Source organism: Perna viridis, chromosome 3, assembly GCF_037379345.1.
Source record: "Perna viridis isolate PV_CMFRI_1.1 ecotype Kerala chromosome 3, ASM3737934v1, whole genome shotgun sequence".
Taxonomy (NCBI): Eukaryota; Metazoa; Mollusca; class Bivalvia; order Mytilida; family Mytilidae; genus Perna; species Perna viridis.
Window position 1 is genome coordinate 39,637,370 of NC_142447.1, and position 27,626 is coordinate 39,664,995.

General features: G+C 34.1%; 1 long non-coding RNA gene across 1 annotated transcript in view; it reads left to right on the plus strand.

Annotated features, from left to right (window-relative positions):
* Positions 1-23,324: 23,324 nt before the first annotated feature.
* LOC148622218 (uncharacterized) overlaps positions 23,325-27,626 on the plus strand; it is an 86,511-nt gene continuing 82,209 nt past the window's right edge. The window contains exon 1 of the long non-coding RNA XR_015920597.1: positions 23,325-23,382. This is a non-coding gene — a long non-coding RNA (uncharacterized LOC148622218). The remainder of the gene's footprint in view (positions 23,383-27,626) is intronic.

Below are 27,626 nucleotides of genomic sequence, written 5' to 3' on the forward strand. Positions count from 1 at the left end.
GAATCATTAAAACCTAAATCTCAAATTTCTATATAATGCGCATGAAATAAGCAAATTTGGAAAAAAAAGTTCTTTGTACCATAAGTCTAAAGGAACGTGATTTATTACTCAGGAGCTATATTTGCTACTACTTTCTATGTTGCAACTATTATTTTGTATTCATTTAAATGTAATAAAACAGCTATGTCTCAAGGTTATCAAATATGAGACTGTCATATAATAAAAACACCCATGAAATAAACACATAATTTTGAAATGGTGTAAGGGAGATAATCTAATCATGAAATATGGCTGGATAGTCAACAGTTACTTACCATGTATCTTATTTTTGACAAAATACATAACGACACAAAAATATACAACTGAAAAGACAGTTCAAGACAATATTTTTAACAACATGCAATAATCTATCAAGGATGAGAAGATCAATATAATTAAAAAAAAAAAAAACTAAGACACAATCTTACTTATTTTACTGATTAATGCTGACTTGTAAAGTTGAAAAAAAAACATCAATTTTTTTTTCGGTCGATGTATCATTTTAGTTAATTAATGTTTTGCTTTTACTCTAAATTACAAATTAGCATAATCTTTAGGAAATCTGATCAAGCCACTGGCATGTCTAATGTATATGACGTCATCTGAAATCATACGGACTATGGAAAGTGTGCAATGCAAAAATCCATCATCTTTAAATTATTGTATTCATATCACGATACAAATATACAAAGTAACAGAACATCCAAACGTTAATGTATTACATAAATGATCTTTTATTCCTTGGTTTAATTTGAAGGGAAAAATAGTTGACACTTATTTTTTAAATATCTTTCAAAATAGATTTTTCTAAATATCGAGACATGCCATCATTCAATTTTCTATATTCATGTGTGTGTGTGTGTGTGTGTGTGTGTGTTAAGAAGTAGTAAGTGGTGGGGATGGTCGAGTTTGTACGGCGTTAAATCTAGCCAAACAATTTTTAACAGCCCTCTTAAAATTTAGATTATTATGAATTTCACTTTATTAAATATACACAAATAAGAACATGTAGCAAATACCTTTTAATATTTTTACGTGCACATAATGGGAGGTTGATGAAATATAGGTGACATTTTCTTAAGAATGTTATACGCTGTGGTTATTTAAGAGATATTTATCCTTTAACCCTATAGCAGGTATAAATGCAGTATTAAGAATGTGGCTACCAATTAAATTCCTCACGCAACAGACAAATTATTTAATGTTTTTTGGACATGCCGACAGTACATAACCTATAGTCATATGATGTCAACAATTGTGACACGAATCATTTATGCAAGCAAGATGCACTTCAAAATAAAAGCGGAACAGTTTGCTGCACTGTAACTGCCCACCTTATTGAGCATAATTAATGTGAAATCTGAACAGGTTGGTGACAAATGACCTGCGACATGATATGACTTGACCAACAGGTGCAAAGTGTACCGATTTATCATTACTAATAAACGGATAAGGATTTTACTCAGAGCATAATATGAACTTTTAGTTCATAGGGAAAAAAATTCCGTCCTTGTGCGAGAACAGGTATTATTTTTAAAACCATTGTGTGGCAAAAAATAAAAAAACGGGCAATGAAGTTTGAATATCAAACTTATTTGGTTAATTCTGTACGCAAGAAAAAAGGCAAGTTAGAAGGTAGTCAATTTGGAGTCGCTTTAATTACAAGGATATAGTAGACGACGACAGCTCATTTTTGAAAATAACATTTGAATACGGAATATTAAAGACTACAACTTCTCACAGATAAAAATACATATTGAATTGAAATGTGTGTTAGAACTTTATGAACATCAATTCTTTACCACATAAGTGAACTTATTCAAAATCATACCACAACCGATTGAAAAGAACTTTCACAAAAAGATGCAATTTTTACAGAGCTCCATTTCTATTTTATACTAATTGGTTAGTGTTACATTTCTACGAAAATTATGATCTGTGTTTTTTTTTTAAAGAAGAACTGCAAATTACACAAAGAAAATATTTATTGCTTAGTAAGACAAAATGAATAAGTTAACTTATTTAGAACATATTAGCGACTAATGTTTAGCTTTGGTGATAAAAATACCGATTGATTGATTGATTGATTGTTGGAGTTTACGTGCAAGCAGCAGTATTTCAGCTATATTCAGACGATGGACATGAAATGATGAAATGAAAAAAAGGACAGAACACAAGGATAATAGAATCGACAAATTTGGATTGCCACTAGAAAAAGGGAGGGATGGGTAAGGTCGAGCAATTTAGCCTCCTGTGGCGGAGCGCACAGGTTCCTACTCCTATCGAATACCACAGCAGGGTTTTTTAACGTGCGAGGAACGTGACATCTTTCCCAACACGGTGCACGACTATGGTTTGCGATCAGGTTTTCCGTATTGTAGCCTGACAACCCCAGCATGTAAAACGCCAGAGGTACCCCCATTCCACCACCCAGGGCATACATCCCAGTTGCTCTGTGGGCAGAAGAAATCATATATGTCAACTATAAAAATGTCTTTGTCAGGTTTTCGTTATAGTTTTCAAGAAATTTATTTCGTTACATTCTAATGGCTCTTGCGTGTTCTAAATAACCAGTGTCCGATACTTGTGACCATCTCTAATAATAGATGGATTTGTAATCATGTGTATTACATGAAATTGATTAGATGTTTGGTCTTTAGATTTTTCTAATTTATACTAGACCAAGACATATCAGCAGTCACAAGGGATAATTAACAAATTAATAATAATAAACAAAAACAAAAACAAAAAAACAAAAACATAAAACAAAACAAAACAAAACAAAAAAAAAAAACAAAACAAAAAACAAAACAAACCAAATTGGAACTTTAAATTCAACAACTGCAACTATTATTGAAATAGCGTAACACTGAACAAAGTTTACCAAATAAAGTAAAACCTGATGAAATGAAAATAAAAGCATATCAACAAAATCGGTATCATGCTGCTGTGGTTATTTCTGAATTTCATTAAAAAAGTGGATGTTATGTAACGTTTTAATGTATAGAGAGTGATCAAAGGAACCAAGATTCAAGCGGGAATCAAAAGAATATATTCCAAGGATAAAGACTAGACTGGGAAAACAGAAACCTATAAAAAACATGAAAAAACGCGTCGAAGAAACAAAAGTAAATAAGCAATCCGAACATTAAAATACTGGGAGCATGGACCATGTGCAACGTTAGGGTAAGTGTCCTCAGCCAGTTTTGCCGTGTTCGTGTGTTAACTAGCCCTTTCACATTTCGTTTAATAATTAAGATCAAACTGGATAAAATATGAGATGATACTTTTTTTATATAAGGAGTTTGATTACTTTATTTAAACATATCCTAATTTTCCGTACCCAACTGGGTCTACTTTTCTGAATATCAATTATTCACAGCGGAACAATGTAATGAATGCGCGTTTCCTTTGCATTAAATGAACATGTTTTGTGACATCGCTAGCATCCACAGTGTAACAAATTCAGCCAGCGTTTACCTTTAAAAAGATGTCCTATACCCTTTTCAAGAAACTGAGCGTTTACTTAGATTTTTAAAATCAAATTTAGCTTTCTTCGCATGACGGTAGAATGTGGATTATTATGCGAATTCGAATGCACAATATCGAACACGACTCATAAATAGGCCAGTGGATAATGTGGTATATCTTGAATCTTTTTATAATTTTCATTTAGCGTTAAAGCGTTTCTAATTTGAATTCGCATACAATTCCCATTCCATGAACACAATATGAACGAACCATTAAGCATCATGGTTTTTCACACTAAACGTTTGCCTTCAAACGGTCCCGAGATTGATTATGATTTGGATATTAACTTGAAACTGGAAGGTATTAGCTTGATCAACAACATAGGTAGATGCACTCAAAAACACAATAATTCCTCTCACAGGCGCTTATTTTTTGTATCCATGGATTCAAAGACATAAAACATTTACATATCGCTTCTTGTACAAGCCTTTCTAGATCAAACTTGAAAGGGATATTCTAAAAACATTAGAACTAATTAGTTATTTTAGTAAGAAATTTAATTACAATATGAATTTTCAAACACTGCTTGATGTATATATATATTGTGAGCAAAAAAGTATGCCTTAAATAAGGCTTTTGAAAAAAAATGTAGTTCAATTAGAAATTCGATGAGTGAACATCGAAAGTTCCTAGACAATTTAAATTGCAAATCGTATTCTATTTCTAATCACAGAATGATGTTTAAAAGTATCCCAGTTCTATTGTCGAAAAATATTAAACAAAATCAATGCATGCTACGGATTTTAATTGTCAGCACATTAATAATTAATTTAATGGTCGGTTTGGTAGGTATCAATTCAAACATTCTGAATCAACGAAAGTAGTCAGTGAAAATTCGGTGACAAACTTAGTTGTGATGTAAATCTTTGAATTATACCATAGATAAAAAATATGAATTCGTTTCTTATTCTGAAATTGTTTGACAAACAATCTCTAGAATGAATAAGATAAAACATAAATATCGTGATAAACATGGACCTTCAAACAATACTTGTTATACTTTCCAATGATAACTACAATAATATTACATACCACTATTGTGAAATTTAGATGAAGTGATTTATTAAATGAATTACACACGTAAAACACTAAATAAGAATCTAAAATCAATGAATCAATGCAAAAGAATCCACGAAATTCCCAGAATATTTTTAAGTGGAAACTTATAAATATTATGTACCATTAAGTCTAATAAACGGAATATAAAAATAAAAAGGCAAAACAAAGCAACGAAAGAAAGAATAAAAACTCGAAAACAGAAAATTAGATTTATTTTTGTTCCTACTACCTTAAATCAAGTAACATATAATGAAACGTTTCCAAGATATTTTTATCTAATATTCCTTTATCGTATGGCTCTAATCGGGAAATATGACCGTTGCTTAATTTTGCATTGTTTTTGGCTTGCATTAGAAATCATGAAAAAAAACATAAAAGAAAAAAGTTTTGTAACATATTATTTCTTTGTATTGTATAGGTTGTTTTATGTTCTTTGTTGTGTATGTCGGTTTTCCATGCCTAGTCTTTGTCCCTGAATTACATTCTCTTGATTGCCGCTAGAATCTTGGTTCCCTTGATTACTTTTTCTATAAGAAACAAACAAAAAAAAAAAAAAAAAAAAAAAAAAAAAAAAAAAAAAAGAAAAGAAAAGAATTGAGAATATTTTTTAGTCAAAGTGAGTTGACTCTAATATTGAAAAAAGAGAAATGATTTGTAGCCAAAATCGAAGTTTAAACATGAAAGTTATTTGACAAAGGATATATTATCTAAAATACAAAAAAGGACAGATACCTTTAGTATATGAAGTAGCCTCACACGTCAATGAATTGATACTTACAGTAATAATGTGTATCTGCATATAATAAATATATGTTTTAAAAGCTAATACTGATGGGTGATGCACTAATACTATAGATGCAGACAAGTTAATTAATGCGTGATGTCAAAAGTTACGACACATGACACTGTCATGGAGATCTACTCTGTACCGTTTTAATTGAGCATGCTAAATAATTTACATGTATATCAAGTTTTATTAATTGATGTCAGAACGAAACTGACAAAATGTAATATGTAATAAAAATATTTTTGCGATATGTTAGATCGTGTGTATTGAATTTAGTTATTTTTTTTTTTGTAATTCTGTCTACTTTAGCAACAGTAGTAACTACAGTCTGAATAATGACATGACATTAGAAAAATCATGATAAACTACTATATTTTATGCGGTTGCTATAAACTTCTGTTTAACTTCTTTTAAAAGTAATTTAGAAATTGCATTTTTTGATTCAAGTATTTATAGTAAAATTGATCGGAATTTCATTGCGACTTACGTGAATAGCAGTGACCGTTAAATACTGGTTTTACCAACTATTGTCACATCATAAAACGATATACCGAAGTAAAATTAAATGAAATTTTAATTAAAAGTTTCCAACAATGGTTTTCTGTATTGTACAGAGAAATACGAAATACTATAAGTAGCTGTTAATAGGGTAGGTTTTTGAGTTAAGACACTTTTCTCGGCTGCAAATCTGTCATAGAAGCAGAAACTAAATTGAACGACTGGATTAAAATCGCTAACAGCACAACATTAGTTACCTCATTGATAGCTTAATCCAGTTAATTCATGTTTGTTTCATTTACCCAGCAGAATTCACCGCACGTCATTTGATGTTTAAACTCGGTAAAACGGAAGGCTCTTTCAACGATAATGATCGCTTCAATGACAACAAACATCACTGCATCAATTACTCGAACAGTTAAACATCCTTTTTAGAATCATCATTTCAGGAAATTAATTAAGTGATTGCAAGGTTTGAAAAACAGTTTTTGAACAGTTGTTGTGGGAAGTTGCACAATAGCATTGTGGTTCATCCGACAAAGCGTAAAGCGAGCATCGGATAATTTATACCATTTTACCAAAGCTGGTTTTGTTATTTTGCAAATTAAAACTGTATTTGCACTAAACTGTCTTTAATAATTAAAATTGCAACAAATTGTAATGAAACAGGGATATAATAAAATCCTTTTGAAGAAATTTATTGAAAAGCCATTATATCTCATAATAACCACTATGTTTTTCAATTTTTGATTTCAACCGCATAATTTATACAGATTTCTGCGGAGATTTGCTATTACAATACCATGTTAATATATAATATTTCTTTAATTTTTAATTCATTATGCCGGCGCTTTCAGTTGCAGTTGATTGTTAATAAGATAATCAAAAATGTTCATTTATACTCTTTATATTACAAAATGAAAATACCTTGATGCATCGCAAACATGTGCTTAATGTCCAACGGGTGCTGATAATATTTGAAGGAAGGTTCAGTTATGGGTAACAAGTTGGGTATCAATTTGCATATTAAAAAGAATAAACTTTGCATGTTATGACAAAGCTGTTTTTAAGACAATGACAATACACCGACGCTGTAATATTTTATTGGTATGTTATCTTTTAGAAAACGTTTTCTTCGTCCGTAAAAAATTTAAGTAGTTGACTCATTCTAGTAAAATTGTAAGTATGAATGTGTTCAGTATTATATTTGATGAACCAACAATTTTTAATTGCGAAAATATTCAACTTCAATATTTTTTACGAAATGCATTTATGACGGGGAAACCTTACGGAAAATAAAAATTAAAACTATTTATCGCTTCTCAAGAGTCAAAATGCACAAAACCGCAACCAAAATTAGAAGTAAACAATAAAAATAGCTGAAATATTGCTGCTCGGACGTTAAACCCCAACAATCAATCAATCTTTTTTTCGCCGTCTTGAATTATTTGAAATATGTAATTTGTAGGTGATTGCACAAAAATACAAATAAGGGTGTATTTTAACACCCCCCCAAAGATGGTACTTTATGCATAGCAACTATATGATTTTCATTTTTCATGATATATTTGCCCATATGTGCTCCAGCAGGGAAGCAGTAAATAAAGTACGGATGAAATGTAGAGAATATCTTTCGCTTTATCCACCAGAACTAGAAATTAAAGAGACTACTGACACAGCTCTCCCGTGTCATTTTTAGACCTCCACCTCGAAATTTACGACAGTTGTCAACTCAGTATACAAAAATATATGAGAAACGAGATAATCTTGAATTTTAAAATTATAAATTTTCTTTCTTGTGCAGTAATATGCAAGCTTTCCCTGCATATGGTATTTATATTTCTCAGTTTTTAAGACATTTGAAAACTAGTAGCAACTATTCTGACTTCTTTGTGCGCCATAAATACCTAAAAGACAGGTATTTTAACCAAAGATAAAGAAAATATGTCCAATACGTTGCTCAAAATAGTTTCTTTTTCCGATATCAAGATCTTATTAAGAAATATTCTGCTTCTGATCAACAGATTGTAGAAGATAGATCTTCATTATATCATAAAACAAATTTTTACTTATTGGATCGTCACAGTGTATTCATTAGTACCATGAAAACTGCTTTGTTCAACGTAACATAGTTGGCCTTTCATCTTTTGTCTACCCTGGACTTGACATTTCATGAGCAACTCGCCCGTGCAGGTCCGGGTGTTAAAAGAATAGGCCTGCAGCAGCGCTAAGCTTGTCGTAAAAGGCGACTAAATAGTGCTCAGAAACCTGGCCGGGGGCTAGGCGCTCTGCCCACAGAGCAACTGGGATGTGTGCCCCAGGTGGTGGAATGGAGGCCCCTGGCATGTTACATGCTGGGGTTGTCAGGCTATAATACGGAAAACCTGACCACAAACCATAGTTGTGCACCGTGTTGGGAAATATGTCACGTTCCTTGCACGTTAAAGAACCCTGCTGTGGAATTCGATAGGAGTAGGAACCTTTGCGCTCCGCCACAGGAGGCTAAATTGCCCGACTTTACCCATCCCCCTTTTTCCAGTGGCAATCAAAATTCATCGACCCTGTTGTCCTTGTGTCCCATCCTTTTTTTCATTTCATCATCATTTTATATTCATTTTATCATCTATTTCATGTTCATCATCTGAATACAGCTTGCATGTAACACGCCAGGAGTACCCCCATTCTACCACCTGGGACACACATCCCAGTTGCTCTGTGGGCAGAGCGCCTAGCCCCCGGCTAGGTTTCTGAGCACTATTCAGTCGCCTTTTACGACAAGCTAAGCGCTGCTACAAGCCTATTCTTTTAACACCCGGACCTGTGCGGGGCCCAATGACTTGAAATCCCTTGTCAAAATCCCGAATAGATGGAGTCATGAAAAGGAATCTGACAAATTTTGTGCTCTTGTCAAAGTCAAATATTATTTTTGACTCCAGTTGTCACTTTAAACACAATTTCCCTTTCTCACAATTTTTATGCATTTTGACAAAGAATATACTTAATTGAATTCTGTTAAAGTACCTCGTCCATTACTTCTAATTTGAAATGAAACCATTTCACGCCGTTTCTGATCGTTTGGACAGATCCACAATCACTATTTGGCAACTAAAATTGAATGTTACTTCATCTTTGTCAAGTTGCTGGACAATAAATCACTTTTTGCGGTTCTTTGGTTTCTTTGAAGATGTATTGTCAATAATATTCTATTATTTGCGTGATTTTATCGCTGATTTTTTCTTCGCGATTTTAATGAAGACAACAGATGTCATGGTTTTCTTCATTTACATTCGAAGACAAATGGAATGGAAAACATTGGGAACGCAAACATCTCTTATATCATGTTATGGTTATTATCAGTTCACGATTTCCCTAAAGCAAATAGCACTCGAAACAATGAAGGAGTTTCTTTTCGTCACAAAATTTTCTAAATTTTTTTTCGAAATATGGTAATACATTTAAAAACCAGTGCTAAATTAAATCCACACATACTCAATTGGAATTTACAGTGATATGTTACTGGAAATATCAACAATCTGGCATTTCAAAGGATAGCTAGTTCATATTTAGTAAAGAATTTCTATTTAATATTTTATTAATCGAAACGTTAAAATTAAGCCAGGATGTGTTATAATCGGGTTATAAAGTGTTAAAGTGGTAAAAAGTTTAAGAAAAAAAAAACTTTTATTTGACCCATTTTAGTGTGTATTTAACCACAACTTTGAGCAATGAAATCACTAAAACTTTACCATTTTTTCGCACAGAAGGGGTTAAGTGGATTTGTAGAGGGCAAATAATGAAGTGTCATCTCGGTTTTCACTTTGGCTTAATATACATTGGTAACACTACAAAATATTTCATTAAAAAAATGAATAGCTAAAAAGACTAATCTGCATACAAATCAAAATTGAGACTACACCGACCAAAAACAAAAAAAAGCTACTGTTCAATTCGATTCAAAAGTTAATAAATAAAACAAAATCAACAAGAGTTGATGTGTAGCCATGTTCCTGTTGAAAACCGAATTATTAACGAGGGTACAATGCTTCATGCATTTTTTACTCTTGCCTATAGACCTCCCTAAATCTTAAATCAAGACTGTTGTATGTATTTTGTCTGAATAGCACAACCATTAAGCATTTTAGTAATTTTATTTATAAGAATTGATTCAATATTCAAGATCGATCAAAATTTTCCAAACCGTTAGTATGAAATACAAAACAAGCCAATGGGTTTGTATTAACTGGTCAGCTAGTGTTTTTGAAATTGTTTTATTCAATATTCCAAAACAGATAAGTTGGATAAACGGAGAGACGAATGGGCGTGAGCATTTCTTGATATCCTGAATTCTGAGCAGATGAATAACTTTGAAAACGTAATCAACGGAACCAAGGTTATAGCCGTAATCAAAAGAAAGCAATCCAGGTACAAAGACCAGACATGGAAAACAGACATACACAACAAAGAACACAAAGTAATTACCATCATACACACAACGCAACAAATGCAAGCAGGGAGATTATGTTTGGCTTGAGTTGAAATCGCAACGATTTAATCCGTATCATTTATTTTGTTATTATTAATTATTAGTCCAATAATGAAACTTCATATTTAGAAACAATTGCTTAGAATTTATTTCTTAGAAGTTCTTAAAATATTTTCAGAATTTTGTTCTCGATTGCGAGTGTATAATATAAAGGCAAATGGGCTGCATGCTTATTAGTTGTAACCCTTTCTCTTTACATAATTTTGTCTACTTTTGTTTTTGTAACAGACGTTTATGAGTTGGTCCAATCTACATTTTACCATTTACACAAAGTTTTCCCAAACATGTGTCTACTTGAATTTCTCCTCTACAGCAAACAGAAAATGATATGCAAGTTTAAAGCTTACAGTGTTGGAGAAAGTAAAATCAAGTTTAGATTTAACATGACCTTGAAAACAGAGAAAAGTGAAATGACTGAATAATTGTTTTATGCGTAAATTGACAAGCAGATTCGTGGTAAAACAAAACTTATTTCAGACCAATGTTTTACAAGTTCGAAATTCATATGGTCTACAGAGTGAGTATAAACAGTTTTTATTCACTACAATAATTCCTGATGCAAATTACATTTCCTTTATGGTCGTGAAGTCTCTCTTCAGTTACATAATACACGCTATCAAAGCGATTGCGGTTACATTTTTTATTTGTTGCAAAATGCATATTAATTACATTAAACTAATTTCAAAGCAAGTTGTTGCATTAAAAGAAGCGTTATAAAATCAGTTATAGTTATTAATAATAAAATGCTAATTCAAAAACAAATTGTCGTTTCACTTGCATAAACATGTTTTACTGAATTGAAATTTTGTATATTAAAACACATTCATCAGAAACATTTATAATTTCTTTCAGAAAAGAGTGTAATCAACTTCAAATTTTAATTAATTGCTCAAGATATTTTAGAGACTCGTTCTGACTAAATGTCACTTAATTAGTTTCGTTTTGGACAAATTCATTTTTTTGTTGTCATTTTGATCGGAGGAATCACAAATTTCACAAAAGGAGACATCACACCACAAAAATCAACATATTATTTTAGAAAATTACTGTCTACAAATGAATGATATGCGGTTCAAATATGGCAAAATCGATAAAAGAATACATTAATAACACGTTATAACCTGAAATGCTATATAATCAAAGCAAATTGAGGTGAAATGTCGACTCTCGTTTGACCAAATGGAAGCAAAAGATATTCCGAGAGAACTAATGCTTTTTAGTAAACTGACACTTAGAGATGTAAAATCCTACAATTTTGGTAGAACTCATTGACATAGTGTTATCCATCAAAACCTCAGACAAAAACTTGTGTCAAAGAGTTACTAAAGTCAAATTAGATTCTTGTAAAGATTATTTGAGCGTTGTTGGTCTTCAAAACACTAGATTTGTGCAAGTTTTAGGTTCCATATTTAAGAAAAAATATGTGAGCCTTTTATGCCTTTTTATAGTCATCCTAATTTATATACAAACCAATGCACTACTATTATAAAGTTTACTTTCAGGACTTGTAAATTAAGGTTTTAAAATTGAATACATAAGGTTTTGCTTGTAATGTAATACTTTTGCGATGCAAGTTTCCATATAATGTACTTTTTACTCGGGCTAAAAAGAAGACATAAATCTGAATGTTTTGAACGATGTTATATATTCGAATGAATAACTAACCATTAATGAAATGTTAGTCCTTTTTCAGTAAGAGTACCCTTAAGGTACAACATATGAAGCAACTAAAACAACAAACACCATACAAAAAGATGGCGAGCAATGATGATTCTGCAATGTTCGAATTGGTGTGAAGATCTTGGTAATAATAGTGACAATACACAAAATTCTTAGGGTGACATTTCATTTAAGGAAATTGCCTAAGCAACAGTTTGGACAAAAATAAAACATGTAGATATAAATGCGACTAAAAAACTAGACGTAGTATGTTTTATTTCTCCAAAATATGACATTGCCAAATAAAAATTCACTCAGCTGATGATAATATCTTTACACAACATTTAAAGTATACAAATTAGATATATATTCCGGTCAGTTAATAGAAATTGGCAAATAGACAATTAAATACTATACTATAATATTTTGTAGTACAAACCAGTTTTGACTGCAGTATTTTATATTTGGTAGTACTACAGTTGATAGGCACAGCCTCTTTATAACCGATGTTTAGGTAATAATAAACTAATAAACGTATAAAAAATTAAATAAAAGATCAGCATGCATGCTTCATACCGAAGTTTTTACTTCAAAAAGTTTCAAACAGATGACATGTCGGAAAATTGTGAAACAATATATATTTTAATTCTTTGTTTAGTTGTGTTCCTCTTATCATATGTCAGTACATATAAATATCAGATGTAAAAACATTTAATTGTGGCAACGTTTATACATTAATTGAAATGTCAAAATACAAAGGAACATACTTGGAGGTTATAAATTATAGTAAATAAGGTTTATTACTCTTCAACCTGTGTAAGGTTATTAAACAAATAAGGACCCTTAATAGGAGATCAGTAAACCATTGTTGAATTGACACGCTTACGCAACAGAAATGCACACGAGAGTCCTATAGAAATTAACCCTTATTAAAACAGTGTCTACACGCAACAGACATATCTATATCCTTCATGATATGTCAGTGTTAAATGTTTTTTTTTTCAAAATTGAAATGACTAAAAAATTAACTTTTTACAACATATAAATTGCACCATAGAAAAATAATTATAGCACCAAAGCGAACTTTCAAATTATTTTATTTAATTTTAAAATATCATTTAATATAGTGATCGTTTTGAGTGCGAGAAAAAATGCTGTTTTTCAACACTTGTAATGACTAACAACATGTCTTAAACCTTAAATTAAAAAAAATATATATATATTGAAATACACAGTCACAATTTTATGAAAGTGCTTCATTTGTTATAGTAAGGCAAGACTTAGTGCCATACCGAAAACATTACGGTAATTACTTTCTATGTGGGGATACAATTCAACAAAATCATGACTGAAAATATTTAAAAAAATGAATAAAAAATTCAACAAAATTATGACGAAAAATTCTTCGCTTTTTATAATTTACAACTGTACTTTTTATGAAGCAATGTTCTTTAGAACAATTCATTTTTGTGATTTTGCAACAAAAAGAAAACCTTTAAACACAATAGTGAAATAAATCACTGCAGACTTTCAAATACTTTGAAAATTTCAAGTACACACAAAAGACACATATCGGCATAACTCATGTTATTTTACTACGATTTGAGTATAGTATTTTATTAACTAATAGCCGCACTTATAGTTGTTCATGAAAAGTTTCACGAGTACACGTTATCTGTGTTTGTTTCCAAAGCATGATTGGATAAGATTCTACATATATCTACTAAGTATCAAACCAGATCATACTCATGTTGTGTATATATTTCAATATATGATTTTGATGGAACTACGGAACAATTCATATGAATCGGCATGAAAACAATTATCCGAACGTGCATCTTAACATCGTCTTTTCTTTTTTTTTTTATAGAAGATTCTCTTTGTGTTAAGATCATGCATACATTTAGAAAAGACGTTGGGTGGTTTAACTAGTGTAAGAACTTAATCTAAGAACTTGCTGAAATAATTGTTTGCTTAATCTCTGTGACTTACGTTTGAAAAAAGTTACTCCCTAGAAAATTATTTTTGCTCCTTTGATTGACATGTGTAATTAATTACGTCTCTGCATTTGCCTTTTTTCCCTAATTATTCATTCAAATATCTAAAAATCCAATCAGAAAGCCTTTTCCAGTAAACATACATTTTGCCTTGTCTAGATGACTATCTTCGTTACGTATTGGTAAACCATAACCCCAAGTTAATATTCTTCTATCTCATATTTGATTTGTTATCATAAAATGGCTAATAAATACAAACGGACGCTTGCTTTTTTCAGCAAAGATTAAGGCCGTGATTTTAACAAATTACGTTACATGGTAGACTCTGAATATTCCATGTCTAAACATCGCCATATAAAGTAAAATTTATTATTAGATTGACTCAGTTATGTTCTTTGGTGTCAGAACTTTTTATGTGATTGAATTTTTTTATGTTCCAGTAATTAATTAGCCACGAACTACCCATGTCGTGGCTTCAAGAGTATGTTAACATGTCTTCAATTACTAGAAATTGAAGCGATATTTTCAAAAATATTTAAAATTAAAAAAATTACACTTATTTAAAACTGAAATGAATTCTATATTAATTTCACGGTCTTTTACATTGGTTTATAACGCCTCATTATTCAAAAATAAAAGTATAGTTTAAAAAAATATTTGTATGAGAAGTTAAAACTTTAATTTGAACATTTTTTTTTTAAATATTGGTTAGAACCACTCGTGATAAATGCGTTTAAGCGTTGTAAGTTAGTAACAATGTACATGTACACTGCAACAGAACATATTAAAATATCTAACTGGGAAGTTCTGATGCCTCATCTAAACCATCAGATTCCGTAATTGTAAGAAAACAATTAACTTTAAAGATCTCTACCATAGAATTTACTTACTTCAATGTATAAAGGGTGATGTTTAATCCGAAACTACAAAAATAAAGTCATAGTCATGTATTGTGTGAGGGAGTTGATAATAATTAAGTATTAAATAAAGTGTGATGACTATTCTTTTTCTAATTGTTCAACATTAAACGAATAATAAAATATAGGGAGAAAGTTAATTATTCTAATTCTTTCAAAGCAGGACATGTTTTGCTACCTGTGAGAATTCGAAATAAACTATTAGAGGAGTTCCAAATGTGTAAAATCTCTTGGATTATAAAATATTGATTTTCTTTTGTCAAATTGCATGACATGCAGTAAAATAAAACAAAGTTGGTTGAATATGGAGACATATCATACAAGACAAAGTATTACTCGGATCAAACATTTGATTACCCCCTAATGCAACGCCATCTTTGATCCTGATTTAAATTCAAACGGTATTCTCTAAGTTTAATCCTTTCTCTGTTGGAGCAAAGTTCGTCAGACGGACCTTTGTACATATTTTCTGCAGAGTCTATGCAATGTCCTATCCGGCTGTCTGGATTCTCTGTGTCATTAACATATCCTTAATTCAAAACAACAATTTATCTTCGGTTATATTTGATAAATTGATGTGTCATGATCTTATTTTATTTGCGAAAATGATTTCGGATGTAGATGTAAAATAATAAATCCCGTCCCATGACATTTATATGACAGGATGGGTATGTAAATTTGATTAGTCTGACACACCAAAGCACTAAAATGTTCCATTTGATGTGTCGTGATTCCAACCATCAAAGGTTTTCAACTTTACCAATATTAGTACACAGTTGCTTTGAACCATGTTCTCCTGGGCCAAAACGACAATGCGGAACAGACAACCCAATCGTGTTAATATGGCCCAATCATGACACCGACCCACAACAAGGTTGATATGAAGTACTTCTCCTACTTTGAGTGCGATTCCCTGTTGTCCTAAAAGGTACTCTGGAATTATTAAAAGTGAATTGGAATATGGCTTTCATACTCCACTGATAAAAGTTTATATTATTGTTATTATGAAAAACATCATTCGGTTATGACTTATTGTTACTGTGAGCATCACGCGGAAATAAAGGAGCAGAACCACAGCAAATGTTAAATAAAAATCAGAATTGAATAGAAAAAGGTCTTATGGGTATAGCTGTGTGGACATTGAGCAATCAGACAAATTTGTAGGCTTTCAATTGCAGGTGCAAAATGAATCAAATTTATATAGAATTGTCACGCAATTGGGATTAATCTATTTATTCAAAATATGAATATTGACTGCAACACGTTGATATTAGTTAATTTGTAACAAATTTATTAAATATAAAAGATCGTAGCATAGATTACAATAATGGGTTTTATATGGACTTTTGCATCTGCAGCATTATTTACCAACAAACGAACTTTTTTATTAAAATCTTTTGACTTCATATTATTTATTCAATTATTTGATATCATTGTTATGGTATGACACAGTTCATTGAATGCTATGAAATATTGGACAACAAAATATACATATAAAAATATATTCTTTAAAGTTAGTTTCTGGGTTTAATTAATTTAATTCAAAATTTGTTCTTCCACCTATTATTGGTGGAAGCGTGTAATTTTCCCCCATTTACTCCACTTGTATTAAATATCGTTCTCCGTAGCATTGATAAAAGTGGGTTGAGTTAATTAAGGATCAAAAAAATAATTTCACATTTTTTCAACTACATGTAATTCTTAAGAAATTATAGTAAAAAATGAAAATAATTAATGAATCTAAAAACTGAAAAGTGGAATCTTAAGTAGCAACGTGTACTGTCCTAAGCTGATTTTGTATCAGTTTGTTTGATTCAGTAGTCGACCAAAATAGATTTACCTCATATAATCATATTTTCAACAGGATAAACGGAACAAATCTTCTTCCTTGCTAAAATCAAGTCAACCCATGGCTTTTTAAAAAATATTATCTTACCCTAAAGAAAAACGTTTATATGTGAAAAAATATTTAACAACGTTTATTCCATATGCTGACGTACTTCTTGGCGATTTTTGTTTTGTAATTTTCTCATGCCATAAATTAAAAAAGGACGAAACCCGTCTTTCGTTTGTTAAAGGAAATGTCTTTCTCCATTTAAACCTAAACCTCATTAGTAACGCAACCAATTCCATGTTGTATTTTTTCTCTTTTTATTAAGTTATACCTCAATGCCAGATTAGTTTCATTTGCAAATAGAGTCTGCAAACTCCAATAATACTTCAAATAATTAAAGCATCATTTAAACAAACCATTAAGAACACCATGACCTTTGCGTAACCCTCCGTAATGACGTTATTTAGAGCTATCCATTTGTGATGATATGAACTAAACTCGCCCGTTTTTGAAATAATTAAAGTGGATAATAGGGAAAAGGCAATGGTTTTCCAACAATGTTCAAAGTAGAGTTTCATTAAGTCATGTTTGCCGTTACATCAAAGATATAACTAGAGATGTTATTGTATGTTTTCTATTGGAATTGGATGGAAATTAATATTTTCAAGAGTGTTTAACAAAGAGAACCTATTTGCCGTAAAAGCACAATGGGTCTGATACTAAGTATACCAAATGAAATAAAAAGTCATTTCAAGTTGAAAAGGAATATTTTATTACTATGTTTTTGTCTCCATGTCATTCATGAAGTTACGGAGGCACATTTCTTGTGGTTTCTTTTGGATTTAGATACAACTCAATTATACGGATATAAACATTATAAAACAAAGTCACAAACATTATTTCGATGCCTTGATAAAACAAACTCAACGGCAATAAATAGTTATTATTTTGATTTTTGAGTTACTCATCCATTAAAAATAAATAAAAAAAAATATTTAGGGTTTGATAAACTTCACCTAAAAACCTATTAATAAATAAAATTATCTAAACTATAATTAATTTTTTTTGCTGAACTATTTGAAGCGCTCAAATGCACCCACACATACAACAAAACACCGAAATGTTGGACGCATTTTTTGTTTTCTGCTTTTCAGTCTTAAGACAACAAAAGACATAAATTTACCAATTTGCCAAAGGGAGCCTATAAGATCTGTATTCTCGAAAATAAAGGGAGCTTATAAAATCTGTATTCTCGAAAGTTGCTCTTTCTCGGGGAAACGCACAAAAATTTTACCCAAATATTATCTAAATCATTGCAATTTTTTCAAGTTTTTGAACTTGATGTCAACTTAAAAGCCGTCTCTACTTCTTTACTTTGTAGTTTGATAAAACATTGGTACTCCTGGTTAAGCGTCTACCCCTTCTGTCCGTTCCCTGTCCCTTTTTCTTATATTATGTGCATGTTTTTATGTTGTGTGTGTGTGTGACTATTTTCATTGTGTATCAAATTGTATTTGTTTATGGTCTCCATTTCAATTGACTTATGAGAATAAAGATACTAAAAAGTAACACGATCGAAGTAGAATTACAAAAATAACAACATCTATGTAAAATTACAAAACTGCTTCATACAATTTACATTAATTTGTCTAATTTAATTTTCTAAATATTTCAAGTATAAGTTATTGATTAAGCAAGTGAAGATGTTGTATATTCCCTTTGCTACATTAGGTTGACTGGCATTTTTAAGAACCACAAAAACCATAATCTCGTTTGTCAATCTGTTAAAGAGCGTCCCGTACTTTGTGACAACTTGCCCGCGATATCATACGACAAAATTGTTCAATTTATACATTTTAGAACTAATTGAATTGGATGTTGCAATTTGTGGTCTTCATTTGGATACAATCGCATTTATCAAAACAAAATCATAACTTGTGCATCTTCAAAAGAAATTTCGTTGTCTTTTTGATTAATAGGCAGCCACGTGATTAATTATTTTTTCAAAGACGATCGTGTTCGATAAATACCAACTGACGTCCATAAAAACATTAAGTTTTTAGTTAAAATATAATGTAGAATAAACCTAATGGAAAATTTGTCTTAAAATGGTCATTCATCATTGGGAAGATTGTTATATACTCGATAAATGAACCATACAGCAGATCAAAGATAAATGCGTGGCCATTCAGTCTTTAATTCCATTCTTTTGTGCATAAAAGAAAATATTGTTTATATCTTCTGTTAAAAAAGAGAGACGGTCTGATATAAAAAAACATGCCATTAAGCAAAGTAAGATAATGTCTCTTTATGTATAACTGTGTTGACAAATAAAGATCAATTTATAAGTATGCGCTTAAAACAATTAAAATTACAATGTTGAGTCACAAAATTAGTCCAATAAATTAATATAGTATAATATAAATATATATATTCTGAATGAATAGAAGAAATATATATTTAATCAAGCGGATTTGAATACGATTTTCATATTTTACTTACAAATTCTTCGGGGCATTTACGTACCATAATATATTATTATATAACAGCCAAGATGATGATTTGTCAATTTGCTCGGACGTTAAACACCAACAAACAAAACAAACAGCATTACTTAAAAAACGTCCTACTTGAAATGACTGAACACTTATTTCCTTTTTTATCACGAGCGCGGAACATTGAATAGATAAACAGTAAATGTACTGAATATCTAGATCATAGGCAGTTGATCAAAAGTATTTTCATTTGCTTATTTATTGATTTTAGTTTCGATACTTTTTAGCGTTTAGCATAAAATTCGTAGCTAATTAAATCACCTGCTTCAATGTATCTAATGATTTTTTTTCTCTAATTATTACGCATATAAATCTGAGTTTTGTATATCTCCCTTCTGCGTTTTTATTTATTCATTTATTTTTTTTGCTAGAAATGGACTTTTTGCCTATTTGCCTGTTATCTTTTTTGATTTAAACAAAAAATAAACGAAGATATGAAACCACTTCAAATCACTTGAAACTACATTGTATTTCCATGAACAATGAACTAATGAACACGTGATTGCAATGTCTGACAGGCGCACATCCGTTATTCTTTTGTCCCTGTTCCACTTGCGGCGGTTATATTTCTGAAAAAGTTATCATTGCCAGGTTTTATCTACAACAAATACGAATATATTTTTAAATAACATAAATAACCCTTTTACGTCCAGTTACTTCTGAGTACTATTTTGTAGATTAGTGAGAAAAAAAATGGTCGACTCTAAAATCCTTTTGTCTCATCCCATTTTTTATTTTATGTCCATTTCCTCATTCATTTTATATTCATCTCCTAGATATAGCTGAAATATTGCTGTTCGGGCGTTAACCACCAACAATCAATCAATCATATTATAGGCTTTAGTATAGTCATCATAGTGTTCGACGTCTACATTTCAAAGAAATACATTTGTAAAACAACCAGCACTTATGTTGTCCTGAGTACTTTTTGAAGGTTGGTTTGTTTGTTTGTTGGGGTTTAACGTCCGAGCAGCAATATTTCAGCTATATTCAGACGATGAACATGAATTGATGACAAAATGAACATGAAGCGATGATGAAATGAAAAAGGGATGGGACACAAGGAAAATGGGGTCGAAAAATTTTCATTGCTCAGAAACCTAGCCGGAGGCTAAGCGTTCTGCCTACAGTGCAAATGGGATGTGTGTCCCAGGTGGTGGAATGGCGTACGCCTGGTGTGTTACATGCTGGGGTTGTCAGGCTATAATACGGAAAAAAAGTTTGCAAACCATACTGGTGCATCATTTGTTTGTTTGTTTGTTGGGGTTAAACGTGTTTGTTTGTTTCTTTGTTTGTTGGGGTTTAACGTCCGAGCAGCAATATTTCAGCTATATTCAGACAATGAACATGATATGGATGATAACATGAACATGAAATGAAAAAAAAAAAGGATGGGTCACAAGGATAATAGGGTTGACAAATTTTGATTGCCACTGGAAAAAGGGAGGATGGGTAAGGTCGGGCAATTTAGCCTCCTGTGGCGGAGCGCAAACGTTCCTACTCCTATCGAATACCACAGCAGGGTTCTTTAACGTGCGAGGAACGTGGCATCTTTCCCAACACGGGGCACCACTATGGTTTGCGGTCAGGTTTTCCGTATTATAGCCTGACAACCCCAGCATGTAACACGCGAGGGGTACCCCATTCAACCACCTGGGGCACACATCCCAGTTGCTCTGTGGGCAGAGCGCCTAGCCGCCGGCTAGGTTTCTGAGCTCTATTTAGTCGCCTTATACGACAAGCTTAGCGCTGCTGCAGGCCTATTCTTTTAACACCCGGACCTGCATGGGGCTGCGAGGAACGTGGCATCTTTCCCAACACGGGGCATCACTATGGTTTGCGGTCAGGTTTTCCGTATTATAGCCTGACAACCCCAGCATGCAACACGCCAGGGGTACCCCATTCCACCACCTGGGGCACACATCTGTGGGCAAGGCGCCCTAGCCCCCGGCTAAGGTTCTGAGCACTATTTAGTCGCCCTTTGCGACAAGCTTAGCGCTGCTGCAGGCCTATTCTTTTAACACCCGTACCTGCACGGGGCTTTTTTTAAGGTAATATTTTCAAGTTCCGTGTTACAGTGTGGCATAACAAGAAATTGGAAAGCTACTAGATAGTTTGCACTGCGATATCTGGTTTTAGTTACAGACATGCTGCATGATTTGGCTCAAAAATACTTTAATTCACATTTACACCTCTCTTTTGAAGTAAAATGTCATAAAAACTGTAAATCGATGTCAAGATTACCCCATCATATTCATGAACAACATACCTACCTTATATAGATGAATCAATTGTTCTTTAAAAATAGGATGTCTAAATATCTTCTGGTAATGCTCTCCTACAGGAGATAATGACTTTCATTTTCAAAATTTCAAGTAGTTTTAAAACAAAATATTCCGGCAATCGACTCTGAAGAATAAGGTGTTTGTATTATATTGTACCTGATCTCATTTTACTTTTATGTTCGCCCCGTGCAGGTCCGGGTGTTAAAAGAATAGGCCTGCAGCAGCGCTAAGCTTGTCGTATAAGGCGACTAAATAGTGCTCAGAAACCTAGCCGGGGGCTAGGCGCTCTGCCCACAGAGCAACTGGGATGTGTGCCCCAGGTGGTGGAATGGGGTACCCCTGGCGTGTTACATGCTGGGGTTGTCAGGCTATAATACGGAAAACCTGACCGCAAACCATAGTGGTGCACCGTGTTGGGAAAGATGCCACGTTCCTCGCACGTTAAAGAACCCTGCTGTGGTATTCGATAGGAGTAGGAACCTTTGCGCTCCGCCACAGGAGGCTAAATTGCCCGACCTTACCCATCCCCCCTTTTTCCAGTGGCAATCAAAATTTGTCGACCCTATTGTCCTTGTGTCCCATCCTTTTTTTTTCATTTCATGTTCATCGTCTGAATATAGCTGAAATATTGCTGATCGGACGTTAAACCCTAACAAACAAACTTTTATGTTCATTACATTATCTTACAATTTATTTCCTTCTTAGTTTTGGTTACATCCTAAAGTCTCATGAAGACCATAATTTTGAAATCATTTCGGATCTTCATCCTAAAATGGAAACATCACAGGCGACTTTAAGAAAAAAAAATGTAATATGGTTAACCGGTATTCATTAATATGACAATTGATAGGGTGATTTAAAATACCCCGGCGGCCAGGTGAAACAAAAACTGTACTTTCTATTGCAGGCACGAAGTTTGGCACAAAAAGTACTTCTCATACTATTAATTGATATAAAATAGAGAGCCACTCAAATATATTATACTAACAATTAAATTCAAGATGTCGGACATGTGACCCACAGGAACCAAATTTTTGATGAAAATACAGAGTATGCACGTCATAACTGCTAGAATGCGTGTTTTGTTAGATCAAAACAGTTTGTTTGTTGGGGTTTAACGTCCGAGCAGCAATATTTCAGCTATATTCAGACAATGAACATGAAATGAAAAAAAAAGGATGGGTCACAAGGATTATAGGGTCGATAAATTTTGATTGCCACTGGAAAAGGGGGGATGGGTAAGATCGGGCAATTTAGCCTCATGTGGCGGAGCGCAAAGGTTCCTACTCCTATCGAATACCACAGCAGGGTTCTTTAACGTGCGAGGAACGTGGCACCTTTCTCAACACGGTGCACCACTATGGTTTGCGGTCAGGTTTTCCGTATTATAGCCTGACAACCCCAGCATGTAACACGCCAGGGGTACCCCATTCCACCACCTGGGGCACACAACCCAGTTGGTCTGTGGGCAGAGCGCCTAGCCCCTGGCTAGGTTTCTGAGCACTATTTAGTCGCCTTATACGACAAGCTTAGCGCTGCTGCAGGCCTATTCTTTTATCACCCGGAAGATCAAAACAGAAATAACTTCCGGTACAAATTTAAATCACGGAACCACTTGCATTATTCAACTTGTCATTCAAGACGATAAACCCTAGGAAGATGTATTTCCAGTGCAGAGGTAAGTACACTTCAGGATTCTTCGTATTTTCTTGTTTGTTTGTTTGTTGGGGTTTAACGTCCGAGCAGCAATATTTCAGGTATATTCAGACGATGAATATGAAAAGGATGATAAAATGAACATGAAATTATGATGAAATGAAAACTGGGATGGGACACAAGGACAGCAGGGTCGACAAATTTTGATTGCCACTAGAAAAAGGGACGGACGGATAAGGTCCGGCAATTTAGCCTCCTGTGGCGGAGCGCGGTGGTTCCTACTCCTATCGAATACCACAGCAGGATTTTTTTAACGTGCGAGGAAGTGGCATCTTTCCCAACACGGTGCACCACTATGGTTTGCGGTCAGGTTTTCCGTATTATAGCCTGACAACCCCAGCATGTAACATGCCAGGGGTACCCCATTCCACCACCTGGGGCACACATCTCAGTTGCTCTGGACCCGTGCAGGTTCGGGTGTCAAAAGAATAGGCATGCAGCAGCGCTAAGCCTGTCGTAAAAAGCTACTAAATAGTGGTCAGAACCCTAGTTGGGAGGCTAAATTGCCCGACTCTACCCACCTCTCCCATTTCCAGTGGCAATCAAAATTTATCGACCACATTGTCCTTGTGTCCCATCCCTTTTTCATTTCATCATCGTTTCATGTTCATTTTATCATCAATTTCGTGTTCATCGTCTGAATATAGCTGAAATATTGCTGCTCGGACGTTAAATCCCAACAAACAAACCCAGTTGCTCTGTGGGCAGAGCACCTAGCCCCCGATGAAATGATGATGAAATGAAAAACGGGATGGGACACAAGGACAGTAGGGTCGACAAATTTTGATTGCCACTATCAAAAGGGAGGGATGGGTAAGGTCGGGCAATTTAGCCTACTGTGGCGGACAGCAAAGGTTCTTATTCCTATCGAATACCACAGCAGGGTTCTTTAACGTGCGAGGAACGTGGCATCTTTCCCAACACGGTGCACCACTATGGTTTGCGGTCAGGTTTTCCGTATTATAGCCTGACAGCCTTTTCTTTTGATACCCGGACCTGCACGGGGCTGTCTCCCTTTGAAATCCCCTTACAATAAGTATATATGAAATTCAACCATCCAATAAAATGTTATCAAAAGGTTTAGAGTGTGTTTAGGAGTTGTGCTTTAAACATGAAAAACGTGTTAGTTGGGTTATCTGTCTTTGAAGTCCCCGACATCTATATGATGCCTAATCCAGGGACATCGATGTTTGTTTCTTGGGGTTTAAGGTCCGAGGAGCAATATTTCAGCTATATTCAGCCTATGAACATGAACATAACGTGAGAGGAACGTGGCATGCTACCCAACACGATGCACCAGTAGCCCCGTGCAGGTCCGGGTGTTAAAAGAATAGGCCTGCAGCAGCACTAACCTTGTCGTATAAGGCGACTAAATAGTGCTCAGAAATCTAGTCGGGGGCTAGGCGTTCTGCCCACAGAGCAACTGGGATGTGTGCCCCAGGTGGTGGAATGGGGTACCCCTGGCGTGTTACATGGTGGGGTTGTCAGGCTATAATACGGAAAACCTGACCGCAAACCATAGTGGTGCACCGTGTTGGGAAAGATGCCACGTTCCTCGCACGTTAAAGAACCCTGCTGTGGTATTCGATAGGAGTAGGAACCTTTGCGCTCCGCCACAGGAGGCTAAATTGCCCTAACTTACCCATCCCTCCCTTTTTCAGTGGCAATCAAAGTTTGTCGACCCTATTATCCTTGTGTCTTATCCTTTTTTTTTTATTTCATGTTCATTTTATCATCCATTTCATGTTCATTGTCTGAATATAGCTGAAATATTCCTGCTCGGACGTTAAACCCCAACAAACAAACAAACAAGTTTAACCCCAACAAACAAACGATGTACCAGTATGGTTTGCAAACTTTTCTTCCGTATTATAGCCTGACAACCCCAGCATGTAACACAGCAGGCGTACCCCATTCCACCACCTGGGGCACACATCCCATTTGCACTGTAGGCAGAACGCTTAGCCCCCGGCTAGGTTTCTGAGCATTATTTAGTCGCCGTTTACGACAACCTTAGCGCTGCTGCAGGCCAATTCTTTTGACACCCGGACCTGCACGGGGCAAGAGCACATGAAAATAGCATCATGAAATAACATCATTCGTAGTCTTTGAATTGCGCGCAATCGCAAGATGTTGCAAAATTAAATACTTCATAAAATATTCCCGAATGTTCATACCAGTTGTTAACCCTTAATAGAAACTGTTTGTTTGTTTGTTTGTTGGGGTTTAACGTCCGAGCAGCAATATTTCAGCTATATTCAGACGATGAACATGAAATTGATTATAAAATGATGATGAAATGAAAAAGGGATGGGACACAAGGATAATGGGGTCGACAAATTTTGATTGCCACTTGAAATAGGGAGAGGTGGGTAGGGTCGGGCAATTTAGCCTCCTGTGGCGGAGCGCAAAGGTTCCTACTCCGGGAGAATACCACAATAAGGTTTCTTTAACGTGCGAGGAACGTGGCATCTTTCCCAACACGGTGCACCACTATAGTTTACGGTCAGGATTCCCGTATTATAGCCTGACAACCCCAGCATGTAACACCCCAGGGGTACCCCATTCCACCACCTGGGGCACACATCCCAGTTCCAGTTTCTCTGTGGGCAGAGCGCCCTAGCCGCGGCTAGGGTTCTGAGCACTATTTAGTCGCCTTTTACGACAAGCTTAGCGCTGCTGCAGGCCTATTCTTTTAACACCTGGACCTGCACGGGGCCTAAATAGAAACAAAAATCTTTTAGTTGTAGAAACGATCTTCATGACAAAGCCTTGCCTGTTTTTGGGGACGACTCCTTATTGCAATTATTGCCCTTGAAATATCCTTCGTGTGTCGTTTGTTTTTTTAAGATGAAAACCGCTTTAGATAGAAATAATCAATGAACTGATCCTTATAGCAAGGCCCAAAGTTAAAATTGTATGATGATTTCTCATCGGAGTTGCTGTTCTTCAATACAGTAAAATAAACCGCATGATTTTTTTTAGTTTACTAAAATGCCTCCCTAATGGTTTATATGCATGAGATTGGCTTTGTATCATGGAATCTCAGTCTAAATATAATTGATGAGAACTATTTTTCCCGAGATTATTCTGGATCCACAAAATAGAAACAACATATTTTATGTCTTACATGAACAAAAACCAAACACCTTCTTAATAAAATGTATATATTTTGTATAGGTCGTCTGGTATACTTTATACAGACGGCATATACAAGACATTTCCATTATAGAAATTCTGGGAAATTATTTCAGATTTTTTTATTTGGCGTAGTACAGAAAGGTTGTCCTTTTAAACACAAAAATAGATAGAAATGAAATTATCTGATTGTTGTTTTGAATTTTGTTTATAGTGCGCATAAGGCGACTAAATAGTGCTCAGAAATCTAGCCGGGGGCTAGGCGTTCTGCCCACAGAGCAACTGGGATGTGTGCCCCAGGTGGTGGAATGGGGTACCCCTGGCGTGTTACATGATGGGGTTGTCAGGCTATAATACGGAAAACCTGACCGCAAACCATAGTGGTGAACCGTGTTGGGAAAGATGCCACGTTCCTCGCACGTTAAAGAACCCTACTGTGGTATTCTCCCGGAGTAGGAACCATAGGGCTCCGCCACAGGAGGCTAAATTGCCCGACCCTACCCACCTCTCCCTAATTCCAGTGGGAATCAAAATTTGTTGATCCCATTGTCCTTGTGTCCCATCCCTTTTTCATTTCATCATCATTTCATGTTCATCGTCTGAATATAGCTGAAAAATTGCTGATCGGACGTTAAACCCCAACAAAGAAACAAAAACTAAATTTACATGATAGAACTTATTGGTGCGTGATTTACAAACTTTATGATTTGTGTGGTCACTAACTTGACTTGAATAACCTGTAATAGTTACATTTTGGCCTGCTACTACTAATTTATGGCTATTGTATCCTGTTAAACTAAATAATGAAAGTTAAAAAAAAATATTGTTCTTGAAAAGCAGTGAGGAATTGAATGTGAAGTTTTTCAGGTAAGGAAGAATAACTCCATTTTCGACTTCTAGACATCACTTTGAGACTGTAATTGGAAATAAGTTTCTATTTTTTTCAGACATGCATACTAAACAATCTCTATAGCTGATTTACGAAAACAAGTCACTATCGTTCAACTCTCACAGTCTGCTCTTTCAATTAACCCGGGCCCCGTGCAGGTCCGGGTGTTAAAAAATAGG